The 16,118-nt window shown below is 45.1% G+C and overlaps 1 protein-coding gene and 1 long non-coding RNA gene across 2 annotated transcripts in view; both read left to right on the top strand.

The window, feature by feature from the left end:
* CCBE1 (collagen and calcium binding EGF domains 1) overlaps positions 1 to 16,118 on the top strand; it is a gene marked incomplete at its 5' end in the record, with an annotated part of 247,567 nt that overhangs the window by 93,516 nt on the left and 137,933 nt on the right. The gene's annotated exons all lie outside the window — the stretch shown is intronic.
* LOC306642675 lies at positions 5,310 to 9,847 on the top strand. Its single transcript, XR_013758598.1, has 2 exons — positions 5,310 to 8,410; positions 8,548 to 9,847. It is a non-coding gene; the product is annotated as an uncharacterized lncRNA (long non-coding RNA).

The following is a 16,118-nucleotide window of genomic DNA, read 5'->3' as shown; positions in this document are numbered from 1 at the left end:
ATTCAGTGTGTGCTGGGGGTGGGGAGGGAGCCAGGTGCTTGTGTCACAGGGTCTGTGACTCATTGGACCACAGCAGAGTCAACTTGCTCTGGCTTCTGTGATGCCTTTCCACTTTCCTCTTGATCCCAACGTGGCAACAGGAGTGCAGGTGTTTTATTTTCCCCCTTTGATAACCTGTGTCTAATAACAATGGCCCCCTAGGTAAGTATTCTTTATCCTTTAAACCTATTTACTTTCATCTTTGTTTTCTTTCCTTATTGTCTGTAAATATTGAGTACCTATTGTGTACACTATTCCAGCTATGTCATTGCACAAAAAGAAAGGTCCCCAGTGGATGGTGCCTACCAAGGTTGATGGGTTGTGCGGGGAGAAGGATTTATTTAGCACCTACTTTCTGCCAGGAATAACTTCATATGCTTTATGGAATAAGGCAGCAGGTTAAATAAATACATGCTGAGTAGTGCATGGAAAGAGAAAACTTCTGGCCTTATGCTCACGACCTAGTTAAGAGAAATAAACTTTCAAAGTATATACAGAATTGATGGAAATACCTAAGAGGCAATTTTTCTTCTTGACAGCTGGTCAGAAGGGCTTGACCAGTGAAGATGAACATTGGAAGTGGCCTTGGAAGAGTAGTAATGTCTGAGCAAATGGAAGGCTGCTCTGTTGAGATGGAATTGGGTGGGCCAAAGAGTACTGAGTGTGAATGAGCAGTGTGGGAACCAAGAGAACAGGCCTGGAAACGAAGCCTGGATCAGTATCTGGGGGAAGAGGGGGCTCCTGCAGCTGATTGGAAACCACCCCAGGTTTTACACCGCAGTGACTGATGCCAGCAGAGTTGTGTGCTCCCAAAGTCTCTTGGGTAGAGTGGACGATGTGTACTAGAGGGACTGGCTGGGACTCCAAGCCATGGGGAGCCTTTCTTGGGAGGAAGTAATCCAATTTTCATTAGTGGATGTTTTTCTGTACCTTATAGAAAAAGCAAAGGTAAACCCAAAATGCATGCATTGTCTTGGTGGCCAGGGAAGTCACCCAGAGGGAATGGGGACGTAGGCCTAAGGCTCAGCTCTCCTCACCGTCTCTCAGGATGTGCTTATCAGATATTCTGCCATGCCAGATTCTGGGGCTCCTGTCTTGTGTAAGTTGGTTACTTAGTTGCTCAATTCTCTGATGGGTTTCACCTGGTTATTCAGATAATGCATCTCAATGAAGTCACAAGTGGGATCATTCTTGTGCCGGTTGGTGCCGTTCCAGTAGTGACAGGCTCACATTTTTCCAAGTATAAAGAACATTCCTTTCTTAAAGTAGTCTCAATTTTTTTAACTTACTTTTAAAAATTTAGTTATACATGACAGTAGATGTATTTTGACATACATACATACATGGAGTATAACTTACCATTTTTGTGGTCGTACATGGTATGGAGTTACACTGGTTGTGTGTTCATACATGAACATAGGGAAGTTATGTTCAATTTATTCTGTCTTCCCCATTCCCATCCCCCTTTCTTTCCCCCCACTGCCCCCTGTCCAATCCAGTGACCCTCTCCGCCTTCACCTATTGTGAATCAGCATCTGAGTATCAGAACATTTGGACTTGTGGTTTTTTGGGATTGACTTATTTCACTTAGCATGATAGTCTCCAGTTCCATCTATTTATTGGCAAATGCCATGATGCTGGGTAATATTCTATTGTGTATGTACCATATTTTCTTCATCCATAAATCTATTGCAGGGCACCTAAGTTGGTTCCATAGCTTGACTTTTTTTTTTTTTTTTTTTTTGCAGTGCTGAGGATCGAACTCAGGGCCTTGTGCTTCTGAGGCAAGCACTCTACCAGCTGAGCTATCTCCCCAGCCCCATAGTTTGACTATTAACATTGATGTGGCCATGTCATCAATGTGGCTGCGTCACTATAGTATGCTGATTTAAGTCTTTTGGGTATATGCTGAGGAGTGGATAACTGGGTCAAATTTGGTTCTATTTCAGGTTTTCTGAGGAGTCTACATATGCTTTCCAGAGTGGTTGCACCAATTTTTAGTCCCACCAGAAAGTACGAGTGTACCTTTTTCCCCCACATCCTCGCCAACATGTGTTACGTGTATTGCTAATTGCCATTCTGACTGGTGTGAGATGGAATATTAGTGTAGTTTTAATTTGCATTTCTCTAATTGCTAGTGATGTTGGATCTTTTTTCATACATTTGTTGACCAATCATATTTATTTGAAGTATCTGCTCAGTTCCTTTGCCCATTAAAGTTTTTTGAGCTCTTTATACATCCTAGAGATTAATGCTCTGAGGTGCAGGTGCAAAGATTTTCTCCCATTCTGTAGGCTCTGTTCATGTTTTTGATTATTTCCTTTGCTGTGACGAGCTTTTTAGTTTAATAGCATTCCATTGATTTTACTACTTGTGCTTTAGGACTCTTATTGAAGAATTCAGTCCCTAAGCTTACATGAGGGAGATTTGGGCCTACTTTTTCTTCTAGTAGGCACAGGGTCTCTAGTCTGATACCTAGGTCCTTGATCCACTTTGAGTTGTTTTGTGTGGGCTGAGAGATGGGAGTCTAATTTCATTCTGCTACATGTGGATTTCCAGTTTTCCCAGCACCCTTTGTTGAAGAGGCTATCTTTTCTCCAATGGGTGTTTATGGTGCCTTTGTCTACTATAAGAAAACAATTTATGTGGGTTTGTCTGTCTCTCTTCTATTCTGTACCACTGGTCTTCATGTCTGTTTTGGTGCCCATACCATACTGTTTTTGTTACGCAGCTCTGTAGTATAGTTTAAGGTCTGGTATTGTGATGCCTCCGGCTTTGCTTTCCTCACTGAGGACTGCCAAGGGTAAAGCATGGTCTGTCACAGGCAGCCTGTTCCCCCAGTCATCATGGTCTGGTCTCTTTATATCCTGAGGGAAGGTTTGATGCCCCTTTGGTTCTATAGCTTCATCAGTTTCTCAGCGTGTTCCCTCTCCTCACGAGGTTGGTGAAGAAAGTGCTTGGAAAGATCAAATAGGAAAGCCACCTAATAGCCATCAAGGTCGTAAGATGTGGACAGGTAGATGTAGGAGGCCTCCAAGTCCTGGTGGTAGTTCAGGTGCACCAGCCAGGGGACCCATGTGGCTGCTTGGTGCTGGAGTGGTGTTGGAGGCCTTGGGACATTCTGAGGGTACCGTGAGGGGGTGACAAAGGGCCCCTGGCTCAGGGCTGGCCAGGTGGAGGATGAGCATCAGGTTCCATCCAAGCACTGTTGAAGCAGGAGACCTCAGTGATCCTCAGTGGAGAACACCTGCACGGGAAGTCTTCAAATCGAACTGGCGAGGTTCTGGTCACCATGGGCAGGGCAGGGGAAAGAGGGAAGGATGCGAAGAAAACTGGACCCGTGGTTGTGAGGCGTCGTAACTGGACGTGCTAAGTGGGGAGAGACAGCAGTCCCAGAATTCTCTGGGGTTTCTTCCTTGGATTTCTAGCGGTCCCATTCACTGGGAAATGGAACCTGCTTGGTCATCGTGGAGTGTGGGGGGATGTGGTAAGCTGAGATTTGAAGACATGGTTCTTCATTAATATTTTCTCATTAATATTCTGAAATGAATCCTGAGACACATGTAGGTATGGTAATGTCACCTCGGTGTATGACGAGTGAACAGACCTCAAGAGTCTGGATCAGCTCAGCTTTAGGAACGTGACCACAATGGACGAGCCTTGAGGGGCAGATGATCTGAGAGCCAGCAGGAGGAAAACTGCAGGCTGGGCTTGGAGTTGCGCTGTGGCACTGAGGTTAATGGGATCTGCCATCCCTCGCTTGCCCGTAAGTGCTGGGAGGGGCTCCTCCTGGGTGCTGGTCACCACTGTCGGGGGCTTGAGGGAGATCGCCCCAGGTGTCAGCTGCTCCAGATCCTGGTGCAAGTGCTATGCCAGGTGGACAGAATCCTCCAAAACGAGCTTGGGAAGACCTCTTATTTCTTTAGTGGGAAAGCATTTTAAACTGAAAAATAAATGTGTTGTTGTTGACTTATCTGTGTACATTTGTATTTTTACATATTAGTGACATTTAGAATTTAAAATACTGCCCATTAGAGAGAAATACTGTACTTTAAAAGTAATCTAGAGGTCTAGACTTCAGTTTGTAACTCTGGTAACATGAGAGATAAAAAGAACAGAGCATGGTATCTTACATTCTAGAGTTAAGTTGTTAAGCCACTGAAGTATTATAAAGGAATGGAACATTTAAAAGTTTTGAAATGCAGTTTAAAAAAACATTAACAGTAGAATTTGAAAAATCCTCCCCCATAAAAAAGTGAAAAATTTCAGATAGGATTTGGAAGTTGAATTTTAATTCTCCAGAGGAAAGTAGGGTTTTGAATTTCAAATGAAATACATTGAACTAGTAACTTTTCAAATGAGATAAAAAGTAACTTTTGAATAACTTCTGTGCACAGAAAGCCCTCTGAAGGGTACCAGAAAATCACATTGACAGAACAGATGCCACTGTATCTTGACACAGCTGAGATGGTGGGAGTGAACCTGGGCCCTGCCTGCCACCAATGGTTGTGTAGTGCACACACCTGCCCCCGCCCCCCCACACCTGCACACACATGTGCACACTTCTGTGTTAACTGTGGTCATTTCCTCCAGAGTGCAGGTCTTTGTCCTCCCCGACTCTGTTCAGGGAGCTTCCTTGAGATCTGTCTTCTGTCTGAATTCCTTCGGGGTTTAAAGTCCATACCTTGCAATTTAGCGCATAATTACATACCCCTGTCACAGGCTCTGATTCTTTCAGTGTGTGTAAATCTTCCAACCAGACAGGAATTAGTTCCTGTTCCCCACATCTTGATGCCAGTCATCTGATAGGATGAGACTCTCTTGAGGTTTTTCCCTAACTGCCTTTTGGGGACAGGAAGTCACACAGGGCACACTTCAAGGAGGCTCCCATGGCTTAGAGCTGTGCCGAGGCTTCAGAATGCATCAGTGTTCACATCTTGGCTCGATATTTAACCATATGATCTTGGCTAATTTATCTCAGCTGTCCAAGCCTCGGATTCTGTAGGCCTTACCCCAGAGTCTGGCAAATCATAAAGCTATGGTCATAAAAACTCATCGTTACTGGTAAGGCCGGCTGTCCAGAGCTGCTGCCTCCTAAGGAAGAACAGAATGGCCCCATGGGATATTCTCTGGACAGGCCAGAGGGGCGGGGCGGTGGCGCCTGTTAGAGCCCTTGCGTGCCTGTCACCTTTTCGTTGCTACCCTGCAGAAAGCGGGAGGTTGGGCTCCTGTCTGGAGTCGTTTCAAGTTTTTTGCTGCAACACTGAAGAACCAGTGCTTCTGCTGAAGATGAGGTGCTCTTTGGACACTTGGGATTTGCTCCAGTCTCTCCTAACCCATCAGAACCTGAACAAAGACTGGTTGAAGATGCCATCCAAGTCCACACCACAGGTTTCCTGCTTAGGCCTGTGAACTTGAGGCTCAGGGGCATGAAGAATCATGGTGTTATGCTTAGGGTATAAGGTGTCCCCCAAACATTTCTATGGCTGTGTAGGAGTATTTGAAGGCAAATGATGGGGATCCAGAGAGCTGTGACCTAATCGGTCCGTCCTAGTTTGAATGGACTGGTAGGTAACTGTAGGTAGGTGGGGTGTGGCTGTAGGAGGTAGGTCACCCAGGTGTGCCCTTGAAGGGTGCATCTTTCCTGTGGACCCCTTTGCTCTATTTCCTGCCTGCCCTGAATGGCAGGATTTCTCTACTACACCCTCCACCATGATGTTCTGTTTCATCTTGGGTCCAGAGCAATGGCGTCGACTCATGGACTGGAATCTCTGAAACTGAGCCAAAATAAATACTTCATCTCTTAGTTGTGCTTGTGAAGTATTTTGGTCAGTGATGAGAATCTGTCACCACCTGCCTATCACATCTGAGCAGGACTCCAAGGTGGAGATTGAATAGCTTTAAACCTCACCTTGATCCTAAGACTTTCCAGATGTTTTCTTGGTGATGATATATTTCAGTCATAAACCTGAATGGTATGCTCAAGTCTTGGGCTCAGTTTTGAAATCTTTAGTTCAAGTTCATGACTGTCTTTTTCCTGTCCTCCATGAACAGAAATTTTATTGGTGTATTGTACCTAATGATGAAATTTGTTGTTACATATACTAATACACACATACAATGTAACAATGTGATTTGACCAACATCACTCCCTAGCTCCCTGCCCCACCGGCTACAAAGAGATTTGAATTGTGATCTTCCTGCTTTTAGAAAAGTTGGGGTTGCCTTACCTCTCTCCTTTCTTGGTGCTCAGGGACTCAGAAAGGCTATATGCAAGCATGGCTCTCCTGGGTCCTTTGCTCGATGCACTCGCACCCTGACTAGGGCTCCTGTCAGCCTGTCCAGGAGCAATGAAGATGCTAAAAGTAGCAACAGAGTCACACCTGATAAACCAAAAAGGGTACGTGTCAAGGTGCCACTGTTCTCAGTTTGGGAGAGCCCGAGCCTGCTGGGAGATGGGCTAGTTGATGTATCAACCAGGTGCAGCAAGCTGACTTCCTTTCCTTGTTTTCCTTGTGCTAAGGCCTGAGGTCCCACAGGATGAAAGCAATTGAGAAAGCTGAGTTGACTCACAAAGGCACTGGCTATGGGGCATCTTGGCAGTCCACTGTGGTGCCTGAGGAGGTGTTTTGGGTTGTGCCCATGTTGAACACTGGCCCCAAAATCCATAACTTTCCAGGGCTTTGGAGAGGGAGGAGATGCATCCTAAAATTAGCTTTGCTCGCTGGCTTGGAAGACGATGCCCCATTTCACCTTTGGTCTCTGAGGCTCAGCGCTGCATGTCTCCACCTAGGGGTTGATGGGATCATTTTATAAATGGGCTTTGCAGCCTTCCCAGGAAATGGCTGCGGGTGCCAGTGCTGCTTTCCCTGTTCAAAGACAGGCCACAGGAGTGTAGTTAAGTAAGGTGTGTAAAACGAGAGCCCTCTGAAGGTGGGCACTCGGACAGTCCGTTAAGCCATGCTGTGTCCTAGTGCACTCCGAAATCTTTTATTCTGAGAATGTTTTTTGTCAAAACATTGCTTGAGGGTGGAAACCTTTGATTGGGCTCTAGCAAGCTTTTCTGTCCAGTGGAATATTGGTCTGTTACTTTGTTACAGGGACACTTTGGGTAGGGAAAGTTGGGGCTATAATAGAGCCTAAGATAATGATAAATGGTCTTTATGTTTAAAAATACATGCAAAAATGTATGAGAAAACATACATCATGTACCTTATATCCATCACCCAGCTCAAGAAAGGGATTATTTCTGTGAAGGCAATACACCCCTCAATCACCCCTTCCTGATTTCAGCACTTACCATTCCAGCCAGATTGTCACTGCTCCAAACTTAGGATGTATTCTTCCCACAGACTGTTGCCTACATTTTGACATATATATGCACGTACGTATCTGAAGTGACATAATAGTATTCACATTTTAACCTTTGTTTAAATGTTGTATATGCTCATATGATTTTTTTCTGCCTGGTGTTAGGTGTGTGAGCTCTAGCCATGTGGCTCTGGTTTGCATGTCTGATTCTCCATCGCATGAATACACTGAAGTTGGAGAAGGCATTTATTGGGACAGACAAGAATGGAAATATTTCTTTTGCCTAATGATATTGAAATGACTGGATCATTGTCTACATGTGTATTTCTGGTATAGTCTAAGATTTGGAAGGTTTATGTTCCTGATTAAAAAACATTTATAGGAAATGTTGCAAAATGATTTAAATAAATATGGCATATTAATGAATTGCAGGAGGGTAAGATGGGTAGATATACTATTAGACTGTGCCAGACCAAAAAGTATGATATCCCTGATTCCACATGGCAGTAGGGGTTGAAAGAAGGATCTGAAAAACGTTAAGAGAATTGAAAGTAGTACTTGGTGTGCCAGGCGGGAGACTGAGGGCAAAGGCGGGGCCAGGAATGGCCGACCCTGCCTGGCTTTGGTTTACTGGCTGGGTGATGGAACCACTCTCAACATGTAGGCTACCTAGGAAGCAACTGTTCAAATGGTGACAAGGGTGGCTGTTGATGATTCATGTGGATCTTACTTGAAACACTGAGGAGAAATGCAGGAGAAACTGTCCAGGAAGCAACTGAATGAATCTAGACCACAAAGGATGATGGTGGCAAAGGTGGACTTCTGAGAGTTATTGGAATATGGAGGTGGTTGAAGCCTCTTCAGGAAGGAATGTGTACAGGGAGAAGGGAAGCTGGGTGGAGACGAAACGTGGACAGTTCAGAGATGAGCATGTGTTGGGGGGTGGATTACCAAAATGAGGAGGGAGAAAGTGCTCTGATCACATAACGACAAGTTTCACAGAGGAGGAATTGGTCGATAGGACCAAATGTGGTGGGTCAGGGCAAGTCCATGAGATTTAGTATCAGAGGACATTGACCTTCGGAGGCCAGGTCAGCAGAGGTTAGGGCTAGGAAGCCTCAGGTTATAGATGAGCATAAGACTGGATAAGAGAAAAGGGACCAAGAATGTAGACTACAAGAGATTGTGTCAGGTCAGAGAAACAGATGGCAGTAGGGATCCCGTACTGAAGGGTAGAGAAGAGTTTGGCTTTGGGCGTAGAAAAGACGGGAACGTGTTTGTGTGAAAGGAAAAGACCCAGGGGAGAAGGAAAAGCTGATCATGCACTAGAGTGAAGAGAGTTGGTAGACGGGTGGGAAGGGATGGGGAAAGAGGTGGAACAGCCTTGGGGAAAGAGACTGCTTCCTTTCCCGCTCAGGTAGAGAGAGTGATAAGGATGTGGAAAAGCTTGTAAAGTGGGAAACCAAGGAACTGAGGGCGTTTCCATCCCTGTATGCTGTGAAGATGATCCTTCACCATCACCAGGAGTCCTGAGAAGCTTCTGCTTGTGTTGTAAGTCATTCAGTGTCACATCCTCGAACAGCACTGCCCAGAACAACAGCTGTGAACCACTTATGGCTATGTAAGCTTTGGCCACCTGGTGGAGAAGCTGCCTGTCTGTTTTCTTGGTTTCACACCACATAGCAGCCAGGAACGTGACCTCCTCTATTCCGCCATTTTGGACCTCTCCTACATAAGCCTAATCAAATTTAAAATTTAAAAAGTCAGCTTCCAATCACACTGGCCACGTTTGTGGGGTACAGTGGCCACTTGTGGCTTGTGGCTGCCATACTGGACAGCACAGGTGCAGATGTGTAATCATAAAGTACTGGGCAGTGCTGCTCTCCAGTTCCCCTGGCAATTCTCCCAGTAAAAGCTAAAGCTTGCCTTCTAAATCCAGCAATCCTCCTATGAGCTCCTTTATTAAGATATGTTTGGTTTATTCATCTACGGTATAGACTGCTCATGAGATAGCTTTAAATACAGACTTCATCAATAGCCAATCGGTGTCGGAGTCACAGGGCTGCTGAAAACTTGGTCACAGAAAATTTAAATGAGCAAAGTGAAAAAGGTACAGAAGAGTGGGTGCATTGGTCTATGTCTTGGTGTACAGGTGGTGAAACTTGGGTTTTCGGGAATTAGATGTTCTCATCCACCAGCAGACACCTTGTTCCCTCCCAGGCTATAGTTTCCCTCAGAAATTTTTAACTTCCTTGAGCAGCCGACAAATTGAGTTTTGGACAAAGAGCCCCAGATCACTGCATTGCTGACGTGAAAATGAAAATTGGGCTTTACTCCCATACCTTTCCCTGAAACACATCTCAAGTATGCAGGAAGGACTGAGGGTAGTACTTCACCTTGGAAGTGTAAGGATGCTCTCTGGCAGTTCTTTTGGTCTTGAATTAACACAAGTTTATTAAGGCTCTATTCAGCACAGATGGGTAGTAAGTCTCTGGAGTCTGGAACAGTTACTTGTGGTGTTGATCTATACTCCTGTGTGTGTGTGTGTGTGTGTGTGTGTGTGTGTGTGTGTGTGTGTACGTGCGCATGCACGCGCACATAGAGAAAGGGAGATCTCTGGATGTCTATAGATACATCTGTATATCTGTATAGAGATATATATCTATATCTCTTGGGAAGAAATTCTGTTTAAAAAAATAGCTAGTGTTTGAGGCTGGTATCAAACACGATATCGAGTAGCTTGTTAGATGTTTCTAACTTAAGCTCCTTATGTTTTTATTATCCCCATTTTGTACATAACAATCGGAAGTTTGAAAAGATCAATAACATCGTGTCATGTAAGTGGTTAGAATTTGAACTCGGATCAACTCCAGGATCTGTGTCTAACCACAGTGCCACGTTCACACTCAAACCCTCGTGTGGTGCTGTTCTGGGGTGACACCCGAGGTTGTCCAGGGCAGCTCAAGGGAGCAAGAGAAGGAAGCATGTTGATGTCCAGCTATGCCCAGCTATAGGCTGATCTAAGGACCATGTAATGGCATTTCACAGTTGAATCATTCCCCAGCTAATACATTAGTTGTGCCTTCATTGTCTGATATTTGAAATTTGGAATGATTCTGTAATTGGAAAAATATTAAAAATAGTGGTGACGTCTCCAGTCTAGCTCGTCTGAGTCTGTAGTAATCCATCCTGTAGCTAGTTCACAGGTGATCTGATCCTGGGCTCTGGAGGCTTTCCTGTCACGTGAGCTCATGGGCCACCTTCAGTGTGGATTGGTATATGGCTCTCTAATATCAGCCAAAGACCTGCAACATTAGAACTAAACCTGCAATTGCAAGAATACGCTATGTCTCTAGGAGTCCTAGACAGGATTTTGGGGTCAACCTTTGCTTTCAAGGGTAAGTACTACACTTTGCCTTTTATCAAGTCTAATTCAACGAGTGTGGGCATTTGTCAGAAAAAATCTCTTCAAGCAGCTGTAAAAAGAATGCTATTTCTTTCTCCATCTTGCCTCTGTAAGGCTAACCTGTTTTGGTTAAAGCAGCCGTCATGCTTGAAGTGAGATTTCTCAGATAAAAAGATCTACCGATTTGTGTTTTCCACTCTAAAACAGCTGGAGTAACAAAAGATCTGAGATTAGAATACAGCCTCGGGAGAGTTTCTTGTCAGATTTCCAAGGTTCGTGTTACCCAGTTGCCCAGTGGCGATGCTGAATATCTTAAGTGCTCACTGAGCTCTAAGATGGGCCCAGAGATGTCAGGGGGATCCACGGGGATGTTATCTTTGTGAAGAAAAGTTGCACTTAGGATTTAATTTCAAGATAGTTTGTAACGGGATGTCCTAACAGGCATCTTAAGTATGTAGATAATGAAAATGAAGTCTAATTTATAAACGGGAAGGTGCCCAGGAAGTCAGCATTGCACACTGCACCGTGGCTTGCTGTGGGTGTTCTCTTCGCCACAGATGCCTTTCTGCTTTCCGTGACAGGGTCACTGTGTCCCTATCAGTTGAGGAATTGCATGCAAAGGAAGTAAATGCATTGCTGGGAGCTCTAAAGCCTCTTAGGTTTGTCCTGAATTATGCCTACAACAGGCCAGTGTGGTCTCTGCCCTTGGAGAGCTTTGGCAGCATTTTCTGAAATAATTCATGAACAGTTAAGAATTAAGATAACTATGCTTGTGTGACATTCATTTAACGTGGGGGAAACTGGAGTTTAATCCTGAAGCATCACAGGAATTCATTATTCTCATGTGAGAACAGTAACACGTTTTGTGCAAAAAGCTGAGAGGGTCTGACATCCCAATTCCTATGGGTAGCAGGTTGCCAGCTGGGGCCTGGCCCTGGCAGAGGACCAGCTCACTTCCACCTTCCTTCCAGAAACACCGCCAGGAGGAGGACAGGCTGCCCCAAGCCTGCCCCGCTGAGCAGTTGTCTTCTGTTCTAGAGACTTCCTCGGGCTTTTCCTCTATGGTGACCCAAGCACATCTTAAGTCTGTTTGAGGGTTTTTGGGGACATAGTTTCATCCTCCACCCAGGAATTTTTCACTGGGACATGCGAGAGGCAGAGGAAGCTCCCCAGAAGCTCTAGATAGGCAGCTATCCTGGGTGGTGGGAGATAAGAGAGGCTGTCATCTTCGACTCTCCTAGCTTTCCAGCAGTGCCATAGCAATGGGAGACACTCAGGAACTCTGTACTGGGTAATGCACTAAGATAGCAGGGTGGGGGGAGTGCCTGCCTGCTGCAGAGTTGCCCACAGGGCCGGCTTTGCTCTGCCCCCAGTCACCTAGCTTTGCCATCCTGGGTCCACCTTGACCACTTTTTCTGTCCCTTGGGGCTCACCTGAAAGGATGTCCCAGCATTAAAGCCTTTCCTGCAGAGTGAGGTGCTCCCCCACAGCTGGAGCCTGGTTCACCTCCTGCTCCACCTATCCACCCGCCTCTTCTCTTTCAATATAGAGCTTGTCCTCCTCTTGGCATCTGTGTCTGCCACAGTGACTGGCTTTCAGCAAATGGAGGAATGGGCAGGTTTGGTGGCTTCTAAAGAGTTTAGTTTTTACCTGAAACATGTTCCAGGAGATGTTGATGTAATCGAGCAGACCACAGCTGATGTCCCTGCTGAATGGCGACTCTTCCTACTGTGCCTCACAGGTTCTGCTCTGCTGGGCAGGTCGGCCAGCTCCTGTACCGTCCTGCAGTGGATGCTTTCCTGGGCCTTTGCAATCACATCAGCTGGAACACAGTCACCAACTGCTCTGGGGAAAGCACTACTTACCTCCTCCAGCAGGGTGAGCAGTCGGGTGGCCATGGAGGCTGAACCTACCTCTCCAGTTTGAGAGAGGTCTGGAACTGCCATGATCCTTGCTGGTCTCTGGTTGTAAAATGGGGGGGTCTTCCCAGGCATCTTAGCCACAGCTGGCCAAGAATGAGTGATGTGTCTTCAACCCTTGAAACATAGTCGTAAAATACATCTAATAGTAAACTGCAAAACTAGGCAGTGCACGGTTCACTTTGTGCATCATGATCTAACATCTCAAAATTATCCTTGGAAATGGAGTTAAAATTGAACATTGAAGAAAATGCCCTTTGAAGCAATCATTGCAGTGACATTTTCTTTACTAAATCTGATATACTTGCTTGTTTCACATCTTTGTAAAAGTAGCTTAAGAGTTAATGCTCCTTTTAAAAAATAGGTTGCCACAACCTGGTACAGCAATAAGTGAAGTTGAAGGAGTAATTGGTGTGTTCTTCTTGTTTTGTGCTGGAGAACCCGGAGGCATTCTACCCCTGAACTATATTCCTTTTTAATTTTTTTGAGACAAGGTCTCACTAGTTGCTGAAGCTAATCTCAAACTCCTGATCCTCCTGTCTCAGCCTCCCGAGTTGCTGGGATTCCAGGCATTTGCCACCATGTCCAGTTATTGTGATCTTGTTTTATGTCTGTCCAGTAGCATGAAAAGGATCAGTTAGACTCTTGGGTGCTGTTCTCTGAATAAGGGTCTCTGTTGGACATGCGTTCCACCCCCAGCTGTATTCGCAGGAGGAACACGCTCCTGCTGGCAGGTGCAGGGACTTTGTCTGCAGCTCCTGTGTCTCTCTAGCCACAGGAGGGGAGCCACTTAGGTAATTTTTCCAGTTTCCTCACCTCCTCTCTACTAGGCCCCTCCGTACTTGCCTAAGAGGAGATGAGGTACAGGAGGGATTTTTTTCCCCCCAAATTGTATTTCGAACAGGTAACAGGCAACATCAGTGGTGACATGCATTGAGTGTGAGGCTTCGCACTCCATTCTTACAACAGTGCCACAGAGTCATCCCTTCTGCATGTGGAAACGGAGACTGAAGGCCTTGAAGTCAGAGCAGAGCTTGGATGTCCACCTCCGGCACTGGGTGCTCCCTCAGATCCCCTTCATGTCTGGACTTTGCTTTCTCCTTGTTTGGTAACTTACTGGTTCAGTCTCCAGTAATGAAACAAGGGTATGAGGCTCTGTTTCTCCTAAAACTAAAATCAATATTTCTTTACAAAAGATAAGAGTTTTCTGGGGTGGGGAAAAGGACCAACAACAACTGTAGTAGGAAGAGAATGTCGATTCGATTTCATTGTGTTCTTGCTGGATTTAATAACAATGTAGGGATGTATAATTACTTAGTAGACAATTCTGTAATTACTTAAAGATGAGCAAAACTTGAAAATGACCTAGGAAGTGAAAGGTCTTCAAGCAGGGAGACATTCTTCCTGGAGAAGGCCGGAGACGATTCAAGTCAGATGTTTTTATGGAGAGATGAGCCATCTTTATCTCTAAAGGCCAAATTCTGCCTCCTCACAGGGGTGAAAGAGAATGATCCGTTTAGGAATAATAATAAAAACTTTATTTACCAAAATGTTTCGCCAAGGACCTGAACAGCTCAGTTGACATGAATTCATGAATCCTTGCAGCACTCGGGTTCTCTCATTTCTTTACCCACTTAGAGTTTAAGCTCCAGGGACCAAATTCCATTCCCTGACATTGGAGGCCCCTGGAGTTGCAGCTTTCCTTGTAAAGGTCGTTTGGAATTTTCTGAGTGCCTGGTGAGCATTTGGCCATGGTGGGCATGTCCTCTAAATTGTTCAGGGATAGTTTAAAATGAGGATATTTTGTTCTAATAGTCCTCTGTGTGTCATAATAGCTAACAAATGGAGTATTCTCATCTTATTGCTCCAGTACCTCCTTATCCTGGGGGGATGTGGGGGCCACTTCAGCATTAACCTCCTTCAGTTCTAAGGAAAACCCCATGAGGCTGGTGTTACCAACTTGTTTTGTGGTTCAAGACTAAGACACACAGGCTTAGCAACATGTCCAGGAGCACAGAGCCTGTAAATACAGATGGGCTTGGAGCCTAGGTCTGGCTAACTGGATCCCTGAAGTCTTAACCATTGGGATGCACTGCCTCTCATTTTATCAGACCACGTGTTCTGATGTGGGTTGGAGATGGTCTCCATACACCCCTCCTCTCCGTGGTGTTAAGGCCCTACTGCTATAGGGTAAGATAACTTGTCTTCCTGTGGCTGCTTTGACCACTCTGGTCTTTGGATGCTGTCCCTTTGGTCCTGGCTTCTCTGGGGAGTCGTCTTTCTTGTGCCTGTCACTTTGCCCTTTCCTTCTCATGCCTCCAGTTTCCCATGAAGCCTTTCATGGTTATTCTGCGGTGTGGTGATTGCATCTTCTCAGTTTCTCCCCACTCACAACTTGGGCTTTTCCTTTTAATTATAATGTCTTATTATGTACTCACCCTTTATTATGTTCTCTGTTTTCATAGGGTGACACCTTTTATCTTTATAAATGGGCAAATGTACTCACTTATTGCACTATTCTATACTATTCAGTTTCGTTGTTATCACAAAATACCCAAAGGCCAGGTCACTCATGCAAAAAGGTTTTTAAAAACATTTGTTTAAAAAGATTTCTAAGATTAATTTGAGGTTCAAGGACATGGCATTGATATTGGCTCAGCTCTGGTGAGGGCCTTCTTGGCTTTATCACATCATGGCAGATGGCAGTGGTGGGATTGTGGGAGCAAGGGATCATATCTCAAACAGGAAGTTGGAGAGACTCAGGTCAGCTTTTATAACAACTTGCCCTCAGGAGAAATTGCTGCTGGGAGACCAGTATTCCCTTCCAAGGGCAACATCCAGTGACCTAAGGATTTCCCACCAAGCCCCATCTCTCCAATGCTCCACCACCTCCCAGTACTGCTATGCTGGGGATCAAGCCTCTGATACATAAAACTTTGGGAGGAGGCAGACCACCTCCAAACCATAGTGGTCTATCAGAGGTTTTATGTTGAATTTATACTCTGCACAAGAATACTAGGGATATAAAAGAACTACAATAGGTACAGGTTAGTGTTTTGAATCTTTAGTGCAATTCTACTGGATCATAATGGAAGAAGGAAGGAGTGGATGAGGATGCTGGAACCTCATGCTCTTTCCTGACATTGTTGTGGAATAGAAGCAGAATAAGGAAAAACAGATAGCAGTCAGCCTTGAGAAATTGTATCTCGTTGCTCCAGCACCTTCTTATCCTGCAGGTTGATTACATTAGTTTTAGATGCCAGCTGGATCCCTAACTACACGTCTCTGAATTGTGCGCATGTGTTTATACACAGTCTCCTAAATTAGCTCATTAGTTCCAAGTAAGATGATGGAATTGCACCCAGCATGAGGCCTGGCACTGACTATGATTTATAAATCTTCATTATAAATCTTCATTATAAAATTGACAAATCCCTCACCAC

Source organism: Sciurus vulgaris (genome assembly GCF_902686455.1).
Source record: "Sciurus vulgaris genome assembly, chromosome: 13".
Lineage (NCBI taxonomy): Eukaryota > Metazoa > Chordata > Mammalia > Rodentia > Sciuridae > Sciurus > Sciurus vulgaris.
Note: the sequence above shows the minus strand (reverse complement) of the source record. Positions and strands in the feature narration are given on the sequence as shown.